The following is a 19,547-nucleotide window of genomic DNA, read 5'->3' on the forward strand; positions in this document are numbered from 1 at the left end:
AAATCCCGGCTCCGCCAATCATCAGCTGTGTGACTTTGGGCAAGTCACTTAACTTTCTCTGTGCCTGTTACCTCCTCTGTAAAATGGGGATTAAGACTGTGAGCCCCACGTGGGACAACCTGATCACCTTGTAACCTCCCCAGCACTTAGAACAGTGCTTTGCACATAGTAAGCACTTAATAAATGCCATTATTATTATTATTATTTAAGCCTCTCTCTTCTCCTCCCTCGTCATGGTCCAGCTATAACCTTTCCACTTTTTCCAATCTGGGGAGGAAGGGGTCTTGTTCAGGAAATCTGCTCTCTAACCCCTGTGAATTTGTTCTGCTGCACTACACAGAGTTGGTTTTATGGGTGGGTGAAACAAGGACCACCACTTTAAAGGAGCCAAGAGATTTGGCCTTTCCCCAGATTAGCTCTCAGTGGGTGTGTGAGTAACTCTGGTGGGAATTAAAGTACCACATCTGATGGTCCTGCGCAAGCTGGCCTTTCAGGGCCCCAGGACATGAGAGTTTAAAAGTAGAACAACTTTCTGCTGCAATAATTTTGGTCTAGAAACTCGACCTGGGGTAATGATGGCTTCTGGGAGCCAGTTTGGCCAGGGGATGGTTCAAGGAGCAGGACTCCTAGAAAGGCAAATAGTTCTGTTCCCTACCATTCTTCCTTTCCAATCCTGACAAAGGACTGAGAAAGTCTGGAGAAGCAGCATGGCCTATGTTTAAATTGAGTAGCTTGTATCTACCCCAGTGCTTAGTACAGTGCCTGGGACATAGTGAGCACTTAACAAATACCATAAAAACTGAGTATGTGTGTATATATATATATATATAAAACAGACCACCACTCTCCTCATCTTCTTAGCCCTACCTAAATCATTTTCCTCCAAGAAGTCTTCCCTGATTAACCTCTCATCTCCCCACTGTACTCTTCCTCCTTTCTGCTTTGCCTGTTCACTTGGGTCTGTACCCTCTAAGCACCCTAATACTCACTCCACTCCTACCACCAGAATACTTATGTATGGATTGTTTCTCTCCCCCACTGGATTGTAAGCTCCTTGTAGCCAGTTATCATGTCTACCAAATGTATTGTACTCTTCCAGGCACTTAGTACAATGTTCTGAACACAGTAAGTGCTCAATAAATACTGTTGATAGTGATTGACTTTCCAAGGAATCCTAGTGTCAGCCCCGACTGGTGTGTGTATCATAGAAAGGATTACTGGTCAAATCCTGGGAATTTACTTAGTTTTAGACCTCCCCTGCTGCCCTCTGTGTTCCAAGATGTAGCTAAAAAGGCCAAAGTGATCTTTCTCCATGTTGGAAAATCCTCCTCAGCCATTGAACCCCATGCTGCTGAAAGGCAGCAGCTGCAGTTGGTTATAGCTGATCAACAAGAGCCAATTAAAAATGAACGAGGTAAAAATCACTTCAGTCAATGCCCACAGATGAGGCAAAAATTCAAAACAGTGGTGTAAAACTGGCCTGTGTTGAACCTCTCTCAGTGGACTCGTTGGCATTGAGGAGGTGAAGATGGTGTGAAGAGAGGGTGAGGAATGTTTTGTTTAGTGTGTCAAATGAACAAACTGATCATCACTGAAACTCTGAGGCAGTGGTTCAGGCACTGCAGCATGCTGATAATGGTGTTCTTGAGGCAGCATGGCTTAGTGGAAGGAGCCCAGGATTGGGAGTCAGAAGTCATGGGTTCTAATCCTGGCTCCGCCACCTGTCAGCTGTGTGACTTTGGGCAAGTCACTTCACTTCTCTATGCCCTAGTTACTTCATCTGTAAAATGGAGGTTGACTGTGAACCCCACGTGAGACAACCTGATTACCTTGTATCTCCCCCAGCACTTAGAATAGTACTTGGCACATAGTAAGCCCTTAACAAATACCAGCATATATGCAAGAAGACATGCAGTGGGTTGTACAGTCAACATTGGACTATGTCCAGAAGAAAAGCAAGCTACCAGCCTATGCCTGGGAAACCCTACACACAAGAAAGGTTTTGGTTGGCAGCACAAAACTTAATGCTTTCATCAAATTCTGCTCTCTAGGCAGTGCATTGTCCAACAATGCATGGATATATATAGCAACGTAGGAAACAAAACAAAAAGTCTGTTTGCCTTTAATAATAATAATAATAATAATAATAATAATAATCATCATCATCATCAAGGCATTTATTAAGCAGTTACTATGTGCAAAGCACTGTTCTAAGCACCAGGGAGGCTACAAGGTGATCAGGTTGTCCCACGGGGGGGCTCACAGTCTTAATCCCCATTTTACAGATGAGGTAACTGAGGCACAGAGAAGTTAAGTGACTTGCCCAAAGTCACACAGCTGACAAGTGGCGGAGCCGGGGTTTGAACCCATGACCTCTGACTCCAAAGCCCATGCTCTTTCCAGATTGATGGATAATTCAGAATATTGAGGTTTCAAGCTTCATACCAAATTGAGGACTCTAAATCTCTATTGTGTCCAACCTCGCAAATGGCTGTGAGGACCAATTCTATTATGGAAGATGCATTGAGTTCGTCAAGTGTTTCATCAGTCACCCCTCTCAGCCAGAGTTAACATGGAGTTAACATTTTCACATTTTCGTCTTTTTCCAAACTGCTACCATGCTGATCCAAGCACTTATGGTATCCTGCCTTGACAACTGAATCTGTCTCCTCTCTGATCTCCCTGTTTCCTGTCTCTCCCCATTTCAGTCCATACTTCACTCTGCTGCATTGCTCATTTTCAACAAAAATGTTCAGTCCATGTCTCCTCACTCCTCAAGAACTTCCAATGACTGCCTATCCACCTCCACATCAAATAGAAACTCCTCACCACCAGCTTTAATGCACTCAATCAGCTTTGCCCAGCTTTGCCCACCCCTCACTAATCTCCTACGGCAGCCCAGCTCACACACTCCGCTCCTCAAGTGCAGTTGTGCCCTGATCTCACCTGTCTTGCCACTGACCACTTTCCCACATCCTCCGCCTGGCCTGGAAGTCCCTCTCCTTCCGTAGATGCCGGAACACCATTCTCTCCACCTTCAGAGCATTGTTAAGGTCACATCTCCTCCAAGAGGCCTCCCCTGATTAAGCCGTTTTTTCCCCACTCACTTTCCATTCTGCATTGTTTATGCCCTTAGGTCTGTGACCTTTGGACATTTGACATTTGCCCCACCACCAACCCCACAACACGTATCGGTAAATTATGTATTGAAAATTATTTGATTTTTATTTAGATCAACGTCTGTCTCCCACTCTAGACTGTATTTATTTATTTATTCATTTTACTTGTACATATCTATTCTATTTTGTTTTGTTAGTATGTTTGGTTTTGTTCTCTGTCTCCCCCTTTTAGACTGTGAGCCCACTGTTGGGTAGGGACTGTCTCTATATGTTGCCAATTTGTACTTCCCAAGCGCTTAGTACAGTGCTCTGCATATAGTAAGCGCTCAATAAATACGATTGATGATGATGATGTCTGTAAGCTTGTTATGGGCAGGGAACATGTCCACTAATTCTGTTGTATTGAACTCTCCCAAGTGCTTAGTACGGTGCTCTGCCCATAATAAGTGCTTAATAAATACTGCTGATGGATTGATTGATTAAGTGGCAAGATAAGATTAGTGGCAGTGAAGTTCTGGGATATAGGCAGATCATTAGCACTGAGGCAGAGATCACAACGACACAGTTTTGCTGAGCGGGGCACAAGGAAATGGATGATAGCAGTCTATCCAGCTGCTGGGTATAACTGTGAGTCTATTTGCTGTAATGTGACACAATTTTAGCTGGCTGCTACTTTCTCACCCTGGGTGGAACTCAGGGAATCAAATCCTTCTGAAGAGGGTGAAGCTGGGACCTGTCAACCTGAGGAAGGGTCAGGTTTTAGGTGATGAGTATGGAGTTCATGGTGGGACTAGAGGAGAAAATGGCTGGGGAAACAGGGCTGGTAATCAAGAGAGACTGTGGTGTTTCCTTCTCTGGCAGTTTTTAAAAGAAAGGATGGTTTCTAATTTGGAATGATTCATGTGGCCCAGTGGGATTCATGTGGGAATAGTGGGAATAGTGATGGTGTCTCAAGCTTCCTTTCAGTCTTCTGGTTTTCAGTATTGATTTGTGGAGACCCATCAGTGTGGCTCAGTGGAAAGAGCCCAGCTTTGGGAGTCAGAGGTCATGGGTTCTAATGCCGGCTCCACCACTTGTCAGCTGTATGACTTTGGGCAAGTCACTTCAGTTCTCTGTGCCTCAGTTCCCTCTTCTGGAAAATGGGGATTAAGACTGTGAGCCCCACGTGGGACAACCTTGATTACCTTGTATCTCCCTCAGCACTTAGAACAGTGCTTGGCACATAGTAAGTGCTTAACAAATACCAACATTATTATTATTATTATATTTCCTAGAATTAACTGATGTCTTTTTTAAAATGGTATTTGCTAAATGCTACTGTGTGCCAGATACTCAACTAAGCACTGGCGTAGATACAGGATAGGTTGGACACAGTCCATATGCCACATGAGGCTCACAGTCTTAATCCCCATTTTGAAGATGATGTGACTGAGACACAGAGAAGGTAAGTGACTTGCCTAAGGTCACCCGGCCATAAACTGACGGAGCTGGGATTAGGGCTCAGGTCTTCTTATGCCCAGACCTGGGCTCTTTCCACTAGACCACACTGCTTGCCAAGAGAAGCCAAAGGAGACTGTGTTTAGTCACACAAGTCTCAGTTCTATCTAAAGAAATGAGTTAAAAGCAATCAGTAATCAATCAGTAGAGAATCAACATGGTCTAGTGGATAGAGCACGGGCCTGAGGGTCAGAAGGACCTGGGTTTTAATTCTGGCTCTGCCACTGTCTGTTCCATGTCCTTGGGCAAGTGACTTAACTTCTCTGTGCCTGTTACCTCATCTGTAAAATGGGGATTAAGACTTTGAACCCATAGAGAAGCAGCGTGGCTCAGTGGAAAGAGCACGAGCTTTGGAGTCAGAGGTCATGGGTTCAAATCCTGGCTCCGCCACTTGTCAGCTGTGTGACTTTGGGCAAGTCACTTAACTTCTTTGTGCCTCAGTTACCTCATCTGTAAAATGGGGATTAAGACTGTGAGCCCCAGGTGGAACAATCTGATCACCTTGTAACCTCCCTGGTGCTTAGAACAGTGCTTTGCACATAGTAAGTGCTTAATAAATGCCATTATTATTATTATTATTATGTGGGGCAGGGACTCTGTCCAATCTGGCTTCTATCTACCCCAGGGCTTAGTTCAGTGCCTGGCACAGAGCAAGCATTTAACAAATACCATAAAATAAAAAAAAAAGGGGATTTATTGAGCATCTACTGTGGACAAAGAGCCATACTAAGTGCTTGGTGTTGAAGAATATCCCTAGTACGGTAATATGATTATGTAAAAATCTTTCCTCTCCATCCAAACTGCTTCCACATTAATCCATGCATTTATCCTATCCTGCCTTGATTAATGTATCAGCCTCCCTGCCTCCTGTTTCTCCCCACTCCACACTTCACTCTGCTGCCTGGATCATTTTTCTACAAAAATGGTCGATCCATGTTTCCTCACTCCTCAAGAACCTTCATTGGTTGCCCATCCACCTCTGCATTAAACAGAAACTCCTTACCATCGGCTTTAATCCCCTTGCCCCCTCCTACCTCACCTCGCTGTTCTCCTACTTCAACCCAGCCTGCACACTTTGCTCCTTTAACACCAGCCTATTCATGGTACCTTGATCTAGTCCTCCCACATCCTGCCTCTGGCCTGGAATGCCCTCCCTCCTCATATCCAAAAGACAATCACTCTCTCCCCACTTCAAAGCCTTATTGAAGGCACATCTCCAAAAAGACTTCCCTGACAAGTTCTCTTTTCCTTTTCTTCCACTCCCTTCTGTCTCACCCTGACTTGCTCTCTTCATTCATCCCCTGCCCCATTTCTAAAGCACTTACATACAGATCAGTTATTCATTTATATAATGTCTTTCTCCCCCTTTAGTCTATATACTCACTAAGGGCAGGGAATGTGTTTGTTATATTAGTATAACAAACTTAGTATGGTGCCCTGCATACAGTAAGCGCATGATAAATACATTTGATGGATTGATCGATTAAGCAGGGAAGGTCTACTGGAGAAGATGTGATTTCAGAAGAGCTTTGGAGATGGGGAGAACAGTGGTCTGCCAGAATTAGAAGTGGAAGGGTGTTCCAGGCAGAAGGGAGAATGTGAGCAAGTGGTCAGAAATCTAGGAATGGTGTGGGAATAGTTATTAAAAAGTTGGATTCATTGGGGTGTGCTCAGCCACCTGAGGAAAAAAGCAGGTTTGGGTGAAGGGGGAGGAAAAAGTAGCAAATCACAGGAGACATACAGTAGGAACAAAGGCTATCATTAGATTGGGCTAATCCATTTCACCCCCATTTCCCACAAATCTTAAAACCCCATAAAGGTACAGTTGCTTTAAAAGGAGTCATGCTGATGAGAATAAGACTTTTACAAAGATCCCAGGATACCAATCAATTAGAGAAATTGCTAAACTGAAAGTATGCTCATCTGTAACGGAGGGAGATGAAATCAAAGATCACTTGAAAATGACAGTCCAGCTGACTGGTATCCTTCTTCTAGGGGCCAGAGCCAATTCAGAAGCAAGAGTGTTGTTTTAACTGTTTTTAAATGGCACAGGAGGAAAATTGAATATGTACAAGTCATCTAGCCTCAGTGACATGTTTCCCTGACTCCTGGGAGAATTTGCTAATGAATTCCTTGAACCACTGGCAATTATTGCTGCCAGTTGTGATGGGAAGGAATTAGAAGGTCTTTTTGGTGACTTAGGGAGTGATAACGAGGGGTAATCACATGTAATTAAGAAAAGGAAAATTTGGGCTAGGTATAAGGAAAGAGTTCCTAAGAGAAGAGCCTATTACATGGTGGAATCGTCCCTTGTGGAAGTGATAGTATTCCTGTCAGTTGTCGTTCAAAACTCGACTTAACAAAGCCCTGCCCAAATACATGATGTGTAACAGTACTGCACAAGGAGAAAGTGACCTGGAAGAAATATTTTCATAACTGCTCAATTTGCTTGAGAGTCTCTGCACTTTAATTTCAGAAGCAGCATGGCCTAGTGGACAGAGCACAAGCCTGGGAGTCAGAGGGCCTGGATTCTAATCCCAGCTCTACCACTTGTCTGCTGTGTGACCTTGGGCAAGTCACTACACTTCTCTGTGCCTCAGTTACCTCATCAGTTAAATGGGGATTAATACTCTGAGCCCCACGTGGAACATGGACTGTGTCCAGCCTTATTGACTTGCATCTACCCCAGCACATAGTACAGTGCTTGGCACATAGAGAGCTCTTTAACAAATACTATAAAAGGAAGGGGGGCAATATCTTGACTGTTGAAGGATGCTGGCTTTGAGGTAACAACTTTTAAGTAGCACTTTACCTCTATGCTACCCTCCCTGTCTCGCCCCTTCTAGACTGTAAGGCCAGTGTGGACAGGGATTGGCTCTTTTTATTGCTGAATTGTACTTTCCAAGCGCTTAGTACAGTGCTGTGCACACAGTAAGCGCTCAATAAATACGATTGAATGAATGAATATCTCTGGACCTCACTCTATGATGGCCTCTAGGTTTTCTTCCTTGATCCTCTTTTCTATGTGTCCTATTGCCCGATCTAATCTTCAACTGCTCCCTTGGCCACCTTTCAAGCTCCTTTCACTGCAACTTCTCTGTCTTCTTCTGAACTATCAACCAGCTCTTCCCCTTCAGTACCATCTTAACACCATCCCTTTCTTTTCAGTGTTAGTGATGATGGACTTTCTGTAAAGTGGTTTGTGATCTCTATATTAGGGATGCTATATAAAAATGAATTGTATTGTTTGTATAGATGTCACAGCTGGCTCCTCATAGCTGAAACTGACTGTAACAAGTGGTTGGGGTTTTCACTGGAGAGTAATTTAGATTTATTTAAGATGCCACCAACTCCTTACTTAGTTTGCATAAACTATCCGGGACAGAGGAGTAATCTCTCTGGACCCTCTTTATCTTGCCAAAGTGTCGCATGTTATGGAGGGTGGATCGCTCTTACAATGGACCCTCTCCCCTTTTATCCCTTCTAACTATGAATAATCAGTCACTAGGATAGGAGGATTAAAAAAGTTTTATTGCTATTTCCAAAACTCGGATCTGGAAGGTAAGTGAACACAACAGTTATACAGGAATATAAGTAGGAACACTATTTTGCAATACTATGTAAGGAAACACATTTATGTGCTGAAAACTATGAAAAATAGTTCTTATTAAGTGATTTGACATTTATTTTTTATGTACAGTGACGCTTCCAACAGGAGAATAGACTCACCCCCCTCTGTCCTTTTCATATCCTTTCCTCCAAGCCGTTGGAATTCTCCCTGAGTGGTAGATTTTCTTTGTTAACCTGTATCATGGAAAAAACAAAAAAAGGTCTCCTTCCATGAAGGTGTAAAGAAAGCACTTAATCCTATTTTCTTGGAGGGCTTTCCAGGACATCCACTTTGATTCTCTCTCTCACTGTCACTCTGCCTCCCTCCCTCCCTCTGTGTGTACGTATGTGGGTATGTGTGTATGACAGATACCCACAGTATTAAGTCCATTTCCATTATGTTTTTGTGCCACTCGAACCTATCTATAAACCATATTTGTAAAGCAAGCAGGTACCTTAAATTCGGCTGGATGGACTCACGAAGTTTCAATCGGTTCACCCATGGTGAAACAATGATATTCAGTGGGTGTTTATCATAGGATTTTGAAGAAGCCCATTTTAAAGATACTCTCTGAGGGGCCAGGAAGTGGTTGGGAGAAAGAAGCTGGGCTTTTCATGTGCATTAGAAACTGGATAAAATTTGGGTTACATTTGAAGATGTCCCTGCAGATTTTAAGTCTTAGTCTCTTACTTCTTCTACCCCACAGATTTATCATTGTTTGGAAGACTGTAGAGGACTGCATGAGTGCTGAGTGGAAGATTTAGAATTTAGTACTATTTGATGCCCACAAAGCTTTCCTGACTCCTCTACCTTTTGTGCACTAGGAATTTAAAATATTGTGAGACTCCTTAGGCCCTGGAGAAGTCTGATGACTTTCTTTAGTTATATCCCCACTAACATTTCAAGGTGCACATCTTTTCTCTTGTAAAATAACCGATTGGGATGGCAGGTGCACGGAATTTTCCCCAAAAGATAAAGATGGATTTTTGAAAATTTGGAAGAGGAAATAGTGTTATGGGAATCTTTGGCTTAAATGATAACAACATAATAGGTGAATGTTTGTGTGTAGGCACTGAACAAGGGTTTTATTAGATAATCAGTGTAGGTTTTTTGTGGATATTACATATTTGTACATTGTATCTTTTGTCTTTTACCAAGTATTAGAAATATTCCAACTGAGGTAATATTAAGGACAGTATAATTAACACCCTAATATTTATTTTTTTCAAGATGGATAGGCAGTATTTGCCTTATTTGGAAGAATCCACTTCTACAGTAGTCATCTGTGAAAAGGTAGAGAGGGAAACAATGAATAGAAAAATCTGAAAATATATTAAGATATATGTGCATATTTTGGACATTAGCACTATATACTAAGCATATTGGGAATATGCTTCAAAATATTTCAAACACTGTTGACCTTTGTTATATAATACTGGGCTCAGGGAAATATATTTGCATAGATTTAGTAATATATTGTAAATAACTACATAGGACAGTGTGTATTTTTCCTTAAGATGCAGTATTATAAGCAAGACATTAAATTATGCCTATCAGACAAAGCAACCGAATCTCCACATTTTTTTTATAGCACATTCTATTGGGAAGACATCTCTGCTTCTAAAAAGCACATGCATTAACTGCCTGATTCATGTGGTGACATGTGGCATATCCAAATGTGTTATGGATCTCTCAGGAATAAAAACAACATAGCAAAATCATCACCTTGGGATGTTCATTGAGTGAATATTTTACAGACATACTCCTTTTATATTTATATAATAATTTAGTGTTATGACAATTTTTTTAGCAGTGTTGGCAGTTTTTCTTTTTTATAATGGTATTATATTTGTGAGCCCATTAAGTGCATATGGGCTAAACTACAGAAAAAAGTATTTTTCATAATTCCTCAGGGTGCATGTAGCAAAGAAACCGTATTGGTATAGAAAAATGTTAATAAAAGGTCAAGCAGAACTTTCCAATGTTTATCATGATAGCAGTGGCAATTTGGGGCTTTTTTGAATTGAATATTGAGGAGACACAGAGATTTATAGACTATGCTAGAGGAACCCCTGCCCCTGTACCCCAACGTAGTTGTTTCATGGGGAGGGGCTCTTCTGGAAGTTTTTAACAAATAATCAAGATAATTCCTCGCTTCCTCTTGCCCTATTTTTAGACTTGAAAGCCCCAAACCAAATTTGCAGTTATGTTGGGTCCAACTACTACTTGTTTTGTTTTGTTGTCTGTCTCCCCCTTCTAGACTGCGTGCCCGCATAGGGACCGTCTCTATTTGTTGCCGATTTGTACTGTCCAAGTGCTGTAGTACAGTGCTCTGCACACAGTAAGCGCTCAATTAATACTATTGAATGAATGAACTACAGAAAAGGAAGGTTTAGAAGTTTGCACTTGATGCAGACATGTTGGTGTCATTCGTTCATTCAGTTGTATTTATTGAGCACTTACTGTGTGCAGAGCACTTTATTAAGTGAGTATGAAAAGGGCGTTTAAACAAGTGCAGTTCAGATCCTAGTTTTTTCTGTTAATTCAGAGCCCAGAGACCCCAAATTCACACGAAATAGCAAAAGGCATCCTGGACCTTACATGGCAGTGGAAGATGATGGCGGGTTCTCCCCACAGAGACACAAAGGAAACTTCTCGGTGAAGGTCTCGGAAGGGATAGGAATTCAATCATTCACTCATTCAGTTGTATTTATTGAGCGCTTACTGTGTGCAGAGCACTGTACTAAGCGCTTGGGAAGTACAAATCACCAACATATAGAGACGGTTCCCACCCAACAATGGGCTCACAGTCTAGAAGGGGGATAAGAAATGAAGAGATGCTTTGATTAGAGGGCTTGTCTCAGGAACTATAACCCACCTAATTATACCGCTGCCTCACTTATGGTGCAAATGGACTCTACTCTCTCTGCAGTTTGGATGCGGGGACGGGAAACAGGAGTAAATGAGGAATTTCAATTTTTGTGGGGTGTGTGTGTGCATGTGTTTGCTAAGAACTTGTAAAATGCAAAAATAGTACCCAGCTCTTGTGGTGGTATATTTAGCAAGCTGCAGTTTAGCATGCTCTAGTCATATACACCATTATACAATTCCATACACTGCAATTCCCACTGCCCCAAAATAAAGCACCCTTAAAATAGAAATGTGTTTTCTGGGCAAAAGTGTTCAGAGAGGCTATTTTCTTGAAATTGATCCAACCTGACTCTAAAGGAACAGAAGCATGAACATCCAAAGTACCTGTAACAGCAGGAAATTCACTTCCATTGCCATTTTGCTGTATCCCTTGTGAGAGAGGTTGAAAACAGTGCAGGGGAAACTACTGGAAACCCATATCAAATTTTCTCAGGAATCTATCTTATGGTTTAACAATTTTCCATTGTTTCACATTAGCATCGTTTAAAATATTTCATTTTGCAAGTGGCAGCATAAGGGTAATCAGAGCCTAAGTGGAAATAACTACTCTAATATTCTAATATGGTAAGACGTGCATAAACCAGTCTTAGAAACCATTCAGTGCAGCCAACCTCTTGCCAATGACATGGTAATCAAGTAAGTCCCACGGAGACACAGGGAGATGACGTTTAACATCATACAGGTTGGAAAACCAGATGAGCAAGCTATGTCCTCAGATCTACATGTTATTTTTCTCTTGACTTTCCCCTTCCTTCCCCACTCTATCTCCTCCCTCATCCCCCACCTGACTGAAAAAATTATGAATTTCCTCCATATCACCTGGATTTGCTACTTGATGTAAAATGAGTCCTACCCAAGCTTATGGCTATCCAGTGGAACCATCATTCTTCACATTATTTGAAACTGGTTGCGAGCAGATTGTGCAGCATTAAATAAAATGTGTGACTTGGTTGATAGGCTACTGAATGTAGAGGCGAGGTAACTGTGCTTTCTGAAATGGAGGATGCAGTAGGAAAATCATAACAAAATGACCACATTTGGGGACTAGGGTGAGCACGTTTTGGTGTGATATAGTTCATCCCTTGCTTTCCTTTTTTATGGTATTTGTTAAGCGCTTGGTAATAATAATAATAATAATGATGGCATTTATTAAGCACTTACTATGTGCAAAACACTGTTCTAAGTGCTGGGGAGGTTACAAGGAGATCAGGTAGTCCCACAGGGGGGCTCACAGTCTTAATCCCCATTTTACAGATGAGGGAACTGAGGCCCAGAAAAGTTAAGTGACTTGCCCAAAGTCACACAGCTGACAATTGTCAGATCTGGGATTCGAACCCATGACCCCTGACTCCAAAGCCCGTGCTCTTTCCACTGAGCCATGCGGCTTCTCTAGGTGTACTAAACACTGAGGTAGATACAAATTAATCAGGTTGGACATAGTCCATGTCCCACATGGGGCTTGCAGTCTCATTCATTCATTCTATCATTTATTGAGCGCTTACTGTGTGTGGAGCACTGTACTAAGTGCTTGGAAAGTACAATTCAGCAATAAAAAGAGACAATCCCTGTCCACACCGGATTTACAGTCTTAATTCCCATTTTACAAATGAGGCAACTGAGGCACAGAGAAGTAAAGTGACATGGTCAAGATTACATAGCACACAAGCGCTCATGTACATATCTATTTATTTATTTATCTACCTATTTATTTATATTAATGTCTATCTCCCCCTCTCGACTATTAGCTTGTTGTGGGTAGGGAATGTGTCCATTTATTGTTATATTGTACTGTTCCAAGTGCTTAGTACAGTGATTTGCACACAGTAAGCTCTCAATAAATATTATTGAATGAATGAATGAATGAAATGGTGGAGCTGGGATTAGAACCCAGGTCCTTTGGCGCCCAGGCCCGTGCTCTATCCAGTAGGCCCTGTTGCTTCCTGAGGCTAACCTCCCGATTCCTCTGGACAGAGAGTGAAAATATTAGCCTTTTATTTATTTAAATGTTGATGCCAAGACACGGGTTTTGTTGGATGCAATTTACTTGCTCATTCTGCAATACCCAAATCAGTTCTTCCTTACCTCCTAAAATGGGATTTGACCTTTTATTTATCTTAATGTTGCTGCCAAGACATAGTTTCTGCTGGATGCAGCTTACCTACTCATTCTGCAATATCAGAATCAGGTCTTCCTTGCCTCCAAAGAAAGGATTGCTTTGAGTGTCCATTCAGTGCAGCCAACCTCTTGCCAATGACATGATAATCAAGTAAGTCCCGCGGAGACACAGGGAGATGACGTTTAACATCTTACAGGTTGCAAAACCAGATGAGCAAGCTATGTCCTCAGATCTACATGTTATTTCTCTCTTGATTTTCCCCTTCCTTCCCCACTCTATCTCCTCCCTCATCCCCCACCTGACTGAAAAAATTATGAATTTCCTCTGTATCACCTGGATTTGCTACTTGATGTAAAAGATCTCGTTGCAGTTGTGGATTCTGATCATGATAAAAGCTCATTCCAGATAGAGCTCATCATTTCGACAGGCAGAGAAAGCAGCTGAAAAACTACAAAGAGACACTTCAGATCTTCCCGAACTTAGGAAGACTATCCTCCCTATCTCACAAGCCTGTAACTTTGGTGGTGTCCTTGAGTCATCTCTCTCATTTAACCGGCATATTCAGTCTGTCACCAAATCCCCTCAGTTCCACCTTTATGACATTGGTAAAATCTGCCCAGCAGCTGAAAAACTACAAAGAGACACTTCAGAGCTTCCCAAACTTAGGAAGACTATCCTTCCTATCTCACAAGCCTGTAACTTTGGTGGTGTCCTTGAGTCATCTCTCTCATTTAACCGGCATATTCAGTCTGTCACCAAATCCCCTCAGTTCTACCTTTATGACATTGGTAAAATCTGCCCTTTCCCCTCCATAGAGAAGCAGCGTGGCTCAGTGGAAAGAGCACGGGCTTTGGAGTCAGAGGTCAGGGGCTCGTATCCCGACTCCGCCACATGTCTGCTGTGTGACCTTGGGCAAGTCACTTAACTTCTCTGAGCCTCAGTTACCTCGTCTGTAAAATGGGGATTAAGACTGTGAGCCCCACGTGGGACAACCTGATTCACTTTGTATCCCCCCAAGCGCTTAGAACAGTGCTTTGCACATAGTAAGCGCTTAACAAATACCAACATTATTATTATTATCCAAATTGCTACCATGCTGATCCAAGCATATATCCTATCCCACAGTAATGACTGCATCTGCCTCCTCCCTGCCTCCTGTCTCTCCCTACTGAAGTCTATACTTCACTCTGCCGCCCGGATCATTTTTCTAAAATAAAAGTTCAGTCCACATCTCCTCACGCCTCAAGAACCTCCAGTGGCTACCCACCCATCTTCTCATCAAAAAGAAACTCCTTACCATTGGCTTTAAGGCACTCAATCAGCTCACCCCCATTTACCTTACCTCACTGATCTACTACAGCCCAGCCTGCACATTTCATTCTTCTACCACCAGTTTATTCACTGTGACTTAGTCTCGTCTGTCTCGCCACTGACCCCTTTCCCACGTCCTTCCCCTAGCCGGGAACTCCCTTCCATTTCATATACACCAGACTACCACTCTCCCCACCTTCAAAGTCCCGATTTATCTCTCTTTTCCCTGGTTTACTTGCCCTTCTGCATCATCTGTGCACTAGGATCTGTAACCTTTGGGTATTCGATATTCGCCTCAGCTTCAATCCAGGCACTTATGTATATTTCTGTAAATTATATATTCTAAATTATTTATATTAATGTCTGTCTTCCCCTCTACGCTATAAACTCACTGTGGGCAGGGAACATGACTTCCAACTCTGCTGTATTGTAATCTCCTAAATGCTTAGTACAGTATTCTGCACATAGTAAGTGCTCAATAAACAACATGGTTTGATTGAAGATTAAACCCACTTCACCACACCCCTTCAATTGGACCCAAGAGACATGATCCCTGTAAGTAGCAAATAGATGCTAATCAGCCTATTTTGTTCTGGCTAAGAATAATTGTGGTATTTGTTAAGCGCTTACTATGTGCCAAGCCCTGAACCAAGCTCGAGGTAGATTCAAGATAACCAGGTTCCACTTGGGACTCACAGTCTATGTAGGAGGGAGAACAGGAATTGAATCCCCATTTTGCAGAAGAGGGAACTGAGACACAGAGAAGTTAAGTAACTTGCCCAAAGTCACACAGCAGGCAAGTAGCAGAACTGGGATTAGGACTCTGGTCGACTGACTCCCAACCCCATGCTCTTTCCACTAGGCCAACTTTCCACTGCCTTTTTTTTTTTTTTCCCACAAGCTTATTTTTCTTTCTGTTATTTGCCACCACTCCATGAAGGTAAATTGTTGTTGGAGTTGAGTATAGTGCAGCCCAGAGATTAAATGATGTTCACTGATTCACACAGCATGGAATCAACATCTGGAACTTTCAGTGGCTATATCTTCAATCTGTGAGGTTTCTCCAGGTAGAGGAGTCAAAGAAGCATTAATAGAAATTATGTGGCAGAGAAATAAAGGGGGTTTACCAGATTCTTCTCCCCTTCCCAAATGCCAAATGGTTGCATTCCCCAGCACTCCCTTCCTGCTTCCTCTTGAAAGTGATCAAAACTGAGATACTAGTCATTGTTATCCCACTCTTTGATGATATCTTAGTTTTAAGCCTTCTTGAACTGTTGTTGATGTGGATGGAACCTGGAACATAAAATCCTAGACCTGGAAGAGCCAGGGTCAATCATCCTTACTGAGAATCTGGAACAGATGACTGAATATCCCTTCCCTCCATTTTTTTGGGTGGGGGGGTGTAGAAATTCTACAACTTCCCCCGGAGCCTGTTCCTAAATTCTTTATTAGGCTTAAAACAGGCTCACTTGTGTTAAATTCCCCCTTGTTCGGTCCTGTATGGAAAGAAAAACTACTTACTAAATAGGAATACCTCCTCTTTTTTTTTTCTTTTTCTTTTTAGTGGTATTTGTTAAGCACTTACTTTGTGCCAGGCAGTGTACTAAGTGCTGGGGTAGATACAAGATAATCAGGTTGGACACAGTCCTTATCCTACATTGGGCTCACCCCCATATTACAAATGAGGGAACTGAGGCACAGAGAAGTGAAGTGGCTTTCCCAAAGCCACACAGCGGGGACCGTCTCTGTATGTTGCCAACCTGTACTTCCCAAGCACTTAGTACAGTGCTCTGCATGCAGTAAGTGCTCATTAAATATGAATGAATGAATGAAAAGTGGCAAAACTGGGGTAAGAACCAAGGTCTTCCAACTCCCAGGCCCAGGCTCTTTCTACTAGGCAACACTGCTTCTTAGAATTATTTTGACAAGAACAGTCACTTTCTTTGAAATGATTATTTGTCTTCAGGAGGTTTTGCTTCCTCCTGGCCTGCTTTTTTCTCTTTAATCTTCTATAGGAATACAGTCGTTTTATGTGTATATATACTGGTATGTGAATGCCCCTTTATTTCTATTTAATTTCAGTGAATTCCAGGGTACCTTGTAATGCAAAAAGAGTTCATCTCCCTCTTTTTTATAGTTGGAGAAATTAGGAGAGTGTTAGGAGACAGACCACAGATAAGAAACAAGTGAGTGAAGCACAGGATATAAGATTTGAAAATTCCAGATACACACTTTGTGTAATTAGTAAGTTTAATTTAAAAGTGATCAACCAATCAGTCACATTTATTGAGCATTTACTGTGTGTACGGCACTGTACTAAGAGTTTAGGAGAGTACAACACAACAATATGACAGATACATTCTCTGTCCCAAACAAATTTAGAGTCTAGAGGGGGTGACAGACATAAAAATAAATAAATAAATTGTGGATTTGTACTCAAGTGCTGTGGGGTTGGAGGGAGTGAATGAAGGGAGCAAGTGTGAAACAGAAGGGAGTGGGCAAAGAGGAAAAGAGGGCTTAGTCAGGGAAGGACTCTTGGACATGTGCCTTCAATAAGACTTCAAAAGGGGGGAGAGTAATCGTCTGTCTGACATGAAAAGGGACGGCATTGCAGACCAGAGGCAGGACGTGGATAAGAGGTTGGTGGTGAGATAGATGAAACTGAAGTACAGTGAGCATTTGAGGAGTGAAGTGTGTGAGCTGGGTTGTAAAACGAGAGCAGCAAATTGAGGTAGGAAGGGAGTTGGGACTAGGTGATTAAGTGCTTTTAAGCCAGTGGTAATCAATCAATCATATTTATTGAGCGCTTACTGTGTGCAGAGCACTGTATTAAGCGGTTGGGAAGTACAAGTTGGCAACATATACAGTCCCTACCCAACAGTGGGCTCACAGTCTAAAAGAGTGGTAAGGAATTCTGTTTGATGTGGAGGTGGGTGAGCAGCCACTGGCGGTTCTTTTGGAGAAGGGAAACATGGCCTGAATGTTTTTGTAGAAAATTGATCCAGTCAGCAGTGAACTGGAGTGGGGAAAGATTGGAGGCAGGGAGGTCAGTAAGGAGGCTGATCAGTAATCAAGGTGGGATAGGATAAGTGTCCCCTCTCAGGGTCACACCTGGAGAGTTTCCAGTACTGTACCAGTCTTGACTACAGGAGGGAGAGTCAAGCAGAGGTATTCCATCCCATTCCTAGCTTGGGCAGGGGCTAGTTAGTGGAAGACAATCTGCTCCAAGTCAAAACTCACCTGTGCTGGGCAGCAGCGGTATGGGAGAAAGTCGAAGGCGGAGACTCAAGTTTACTGCTCAGAAGGAGGCAATGGTAAGCCACTTCCTTATTTTTACCAAGAAAACTCTATGGATACACTGCCAGAATGATTGAGGATGGAGATGGGACATTCTGGGAGAGCTGTGTCCATGGCATCGCTATGGGTCGGAGATGATTCGACGGCATAAGACAAGACAAGGATAAGTGTAACGTGGTAGCGGTTTGGATGGAGAAGAAAGAGCAGATTTTAGCGATGTTGTGAAGGTTGAACTCACAGGATTTAGTGATAGATTGACAGTGTGGGTTGAATGAGAGCGAGGAGTCAAGGATGATGCCACAGTTACAGTTTTGTGAGACAGGAAGGATGGTGGTCCTGTCTAGAGCAATAGGAAAGTCATGGGGAGGACAGGGTTTGGGTGGGAAGATAAGGTGTTCTGTTTTGGACATGTTGAATTTGAGGTGACAACAGGACATCCAAGTCGAGTTGTCTTGAACGAAAGAGGAAATGCAAAACTGCAGAGAGGGAGAGAGATTAGGGCTGGAGATGTAGATTTGGTAGTCATCCGCATAGAGGTGGTAGTTGAAGTTGTGGGAGGAAATGTGTTCTCCAAGGGAGTAGGTGTAGGTGGAGAATAAAAGGGAACCCAGAACTGATAATCCAGAAATGATAATCTTAAAACCGTTCTGCAGCAATGTGAAGAATGATTTCACTCGTAATGTCCCATGTGTCTGGAACTTCCCTCTTTCTGAACTAGCGAGAATACACATATGGGAAGCGATTCCTTTAATCTTATTAACTCTCTCACAGTCAGAGTTACAAACTGACAGTGACAGACAAGAAATAGCGTGAAAGCATCCCCTTGCTCTCCACACATGTGTGCAGGTGTACTTCTTGAAAAAACAGAGATCCCGATTTTAGTCGAATAGTACTTGTTAAGAAATGCAGCATAAAACCCTTTTATCCAGATTGGATGTTTTGCGTACTTTCATCGAGGTTAGCTATAAGGGAATAGTTGGCTTTAAGCAACAACACAAGGAGAACTGCACATGCAGTTCCTTCCAGTTTGCGATAGAGAGGCTGGCCATCTCCTGCAGTCTTCTGCTAAAATGTTTCCAGCCCTGTTTTCTATCTCTGATTTTAGAGCCCAGCCTATAAAACCCGATCTTAGTATCAATCCCCGAATCAAGACCAGAAATCAATTTTGCCCAATTTATTCAGTATTCTAGGCCTGGGTAAATGGGTCATACATTTCCTCGCTATCTCTTGAACTTCCAAATAAAGCAGAAAGGGCAGCTTCATTCCTGCATTCCTGGAATCTTATTTCTAAACTGGTGAAAATATTGTGGTCATTTCATCCCTATCTGGTGGTCATTTCGTCCGCTATTACAGCACCGAATAGGCACCATGCATGTATATTGCTGACCGTGGGGTTAAAATATGATAGTATCGATGATGATGATCACTATATGTGTGTATAGGTGAGACTTAAAACACTCATGCTTAACTAGTCAATGTAACATTAGTAAGAATGTAGCCAAGCAATACCACATGATTTTCAAGCCCAGCAACCCCTATGTGATATCTCCCCCCGCCCTCCACATCAATGGGGAAGTGCACTTAATAACCCACAGAAGGAAAATCTTGTAGCAAACTAATTTGGGAGCAGGGCATAAATCAAAACATTAACGATGCATATTTTTAA

General features: G+C 42.4%; 1 non-coding gene across 1 annotated transcript; it reads left to right on the plus strand.

Annotated features, from left to right (window-relative positions):
* The first annotated feature begins 17,677 nt into the window (after positions 1-17,677).
* On the plus strand, positions 17,678-17,814 carry LOC119935364. The gene has a single exon (XR_005453249.1). It is a non-coding gene; the product is annotated as a small nucleolar RNA SNORA7 (small nucleolar RNA).
* Positions 17,815-19,547: the final 1,733 nt, after the last annotated feature.

Source organism: Tachyglossus aculeatus, chromosome 11 (assembly GCF_015852505.1).
Source record: "Tachyglossus aculeatus isolate mTacAcu1 chromosome 11, mTacAcu1.pri, whole genome shotgun sequence".
NCBI lineage: Eukaryota > Metazoa > Chordata > Mammalia > Monotremata > Tachyglossidae > Tachyglossus > Tachyglossus aculeatus.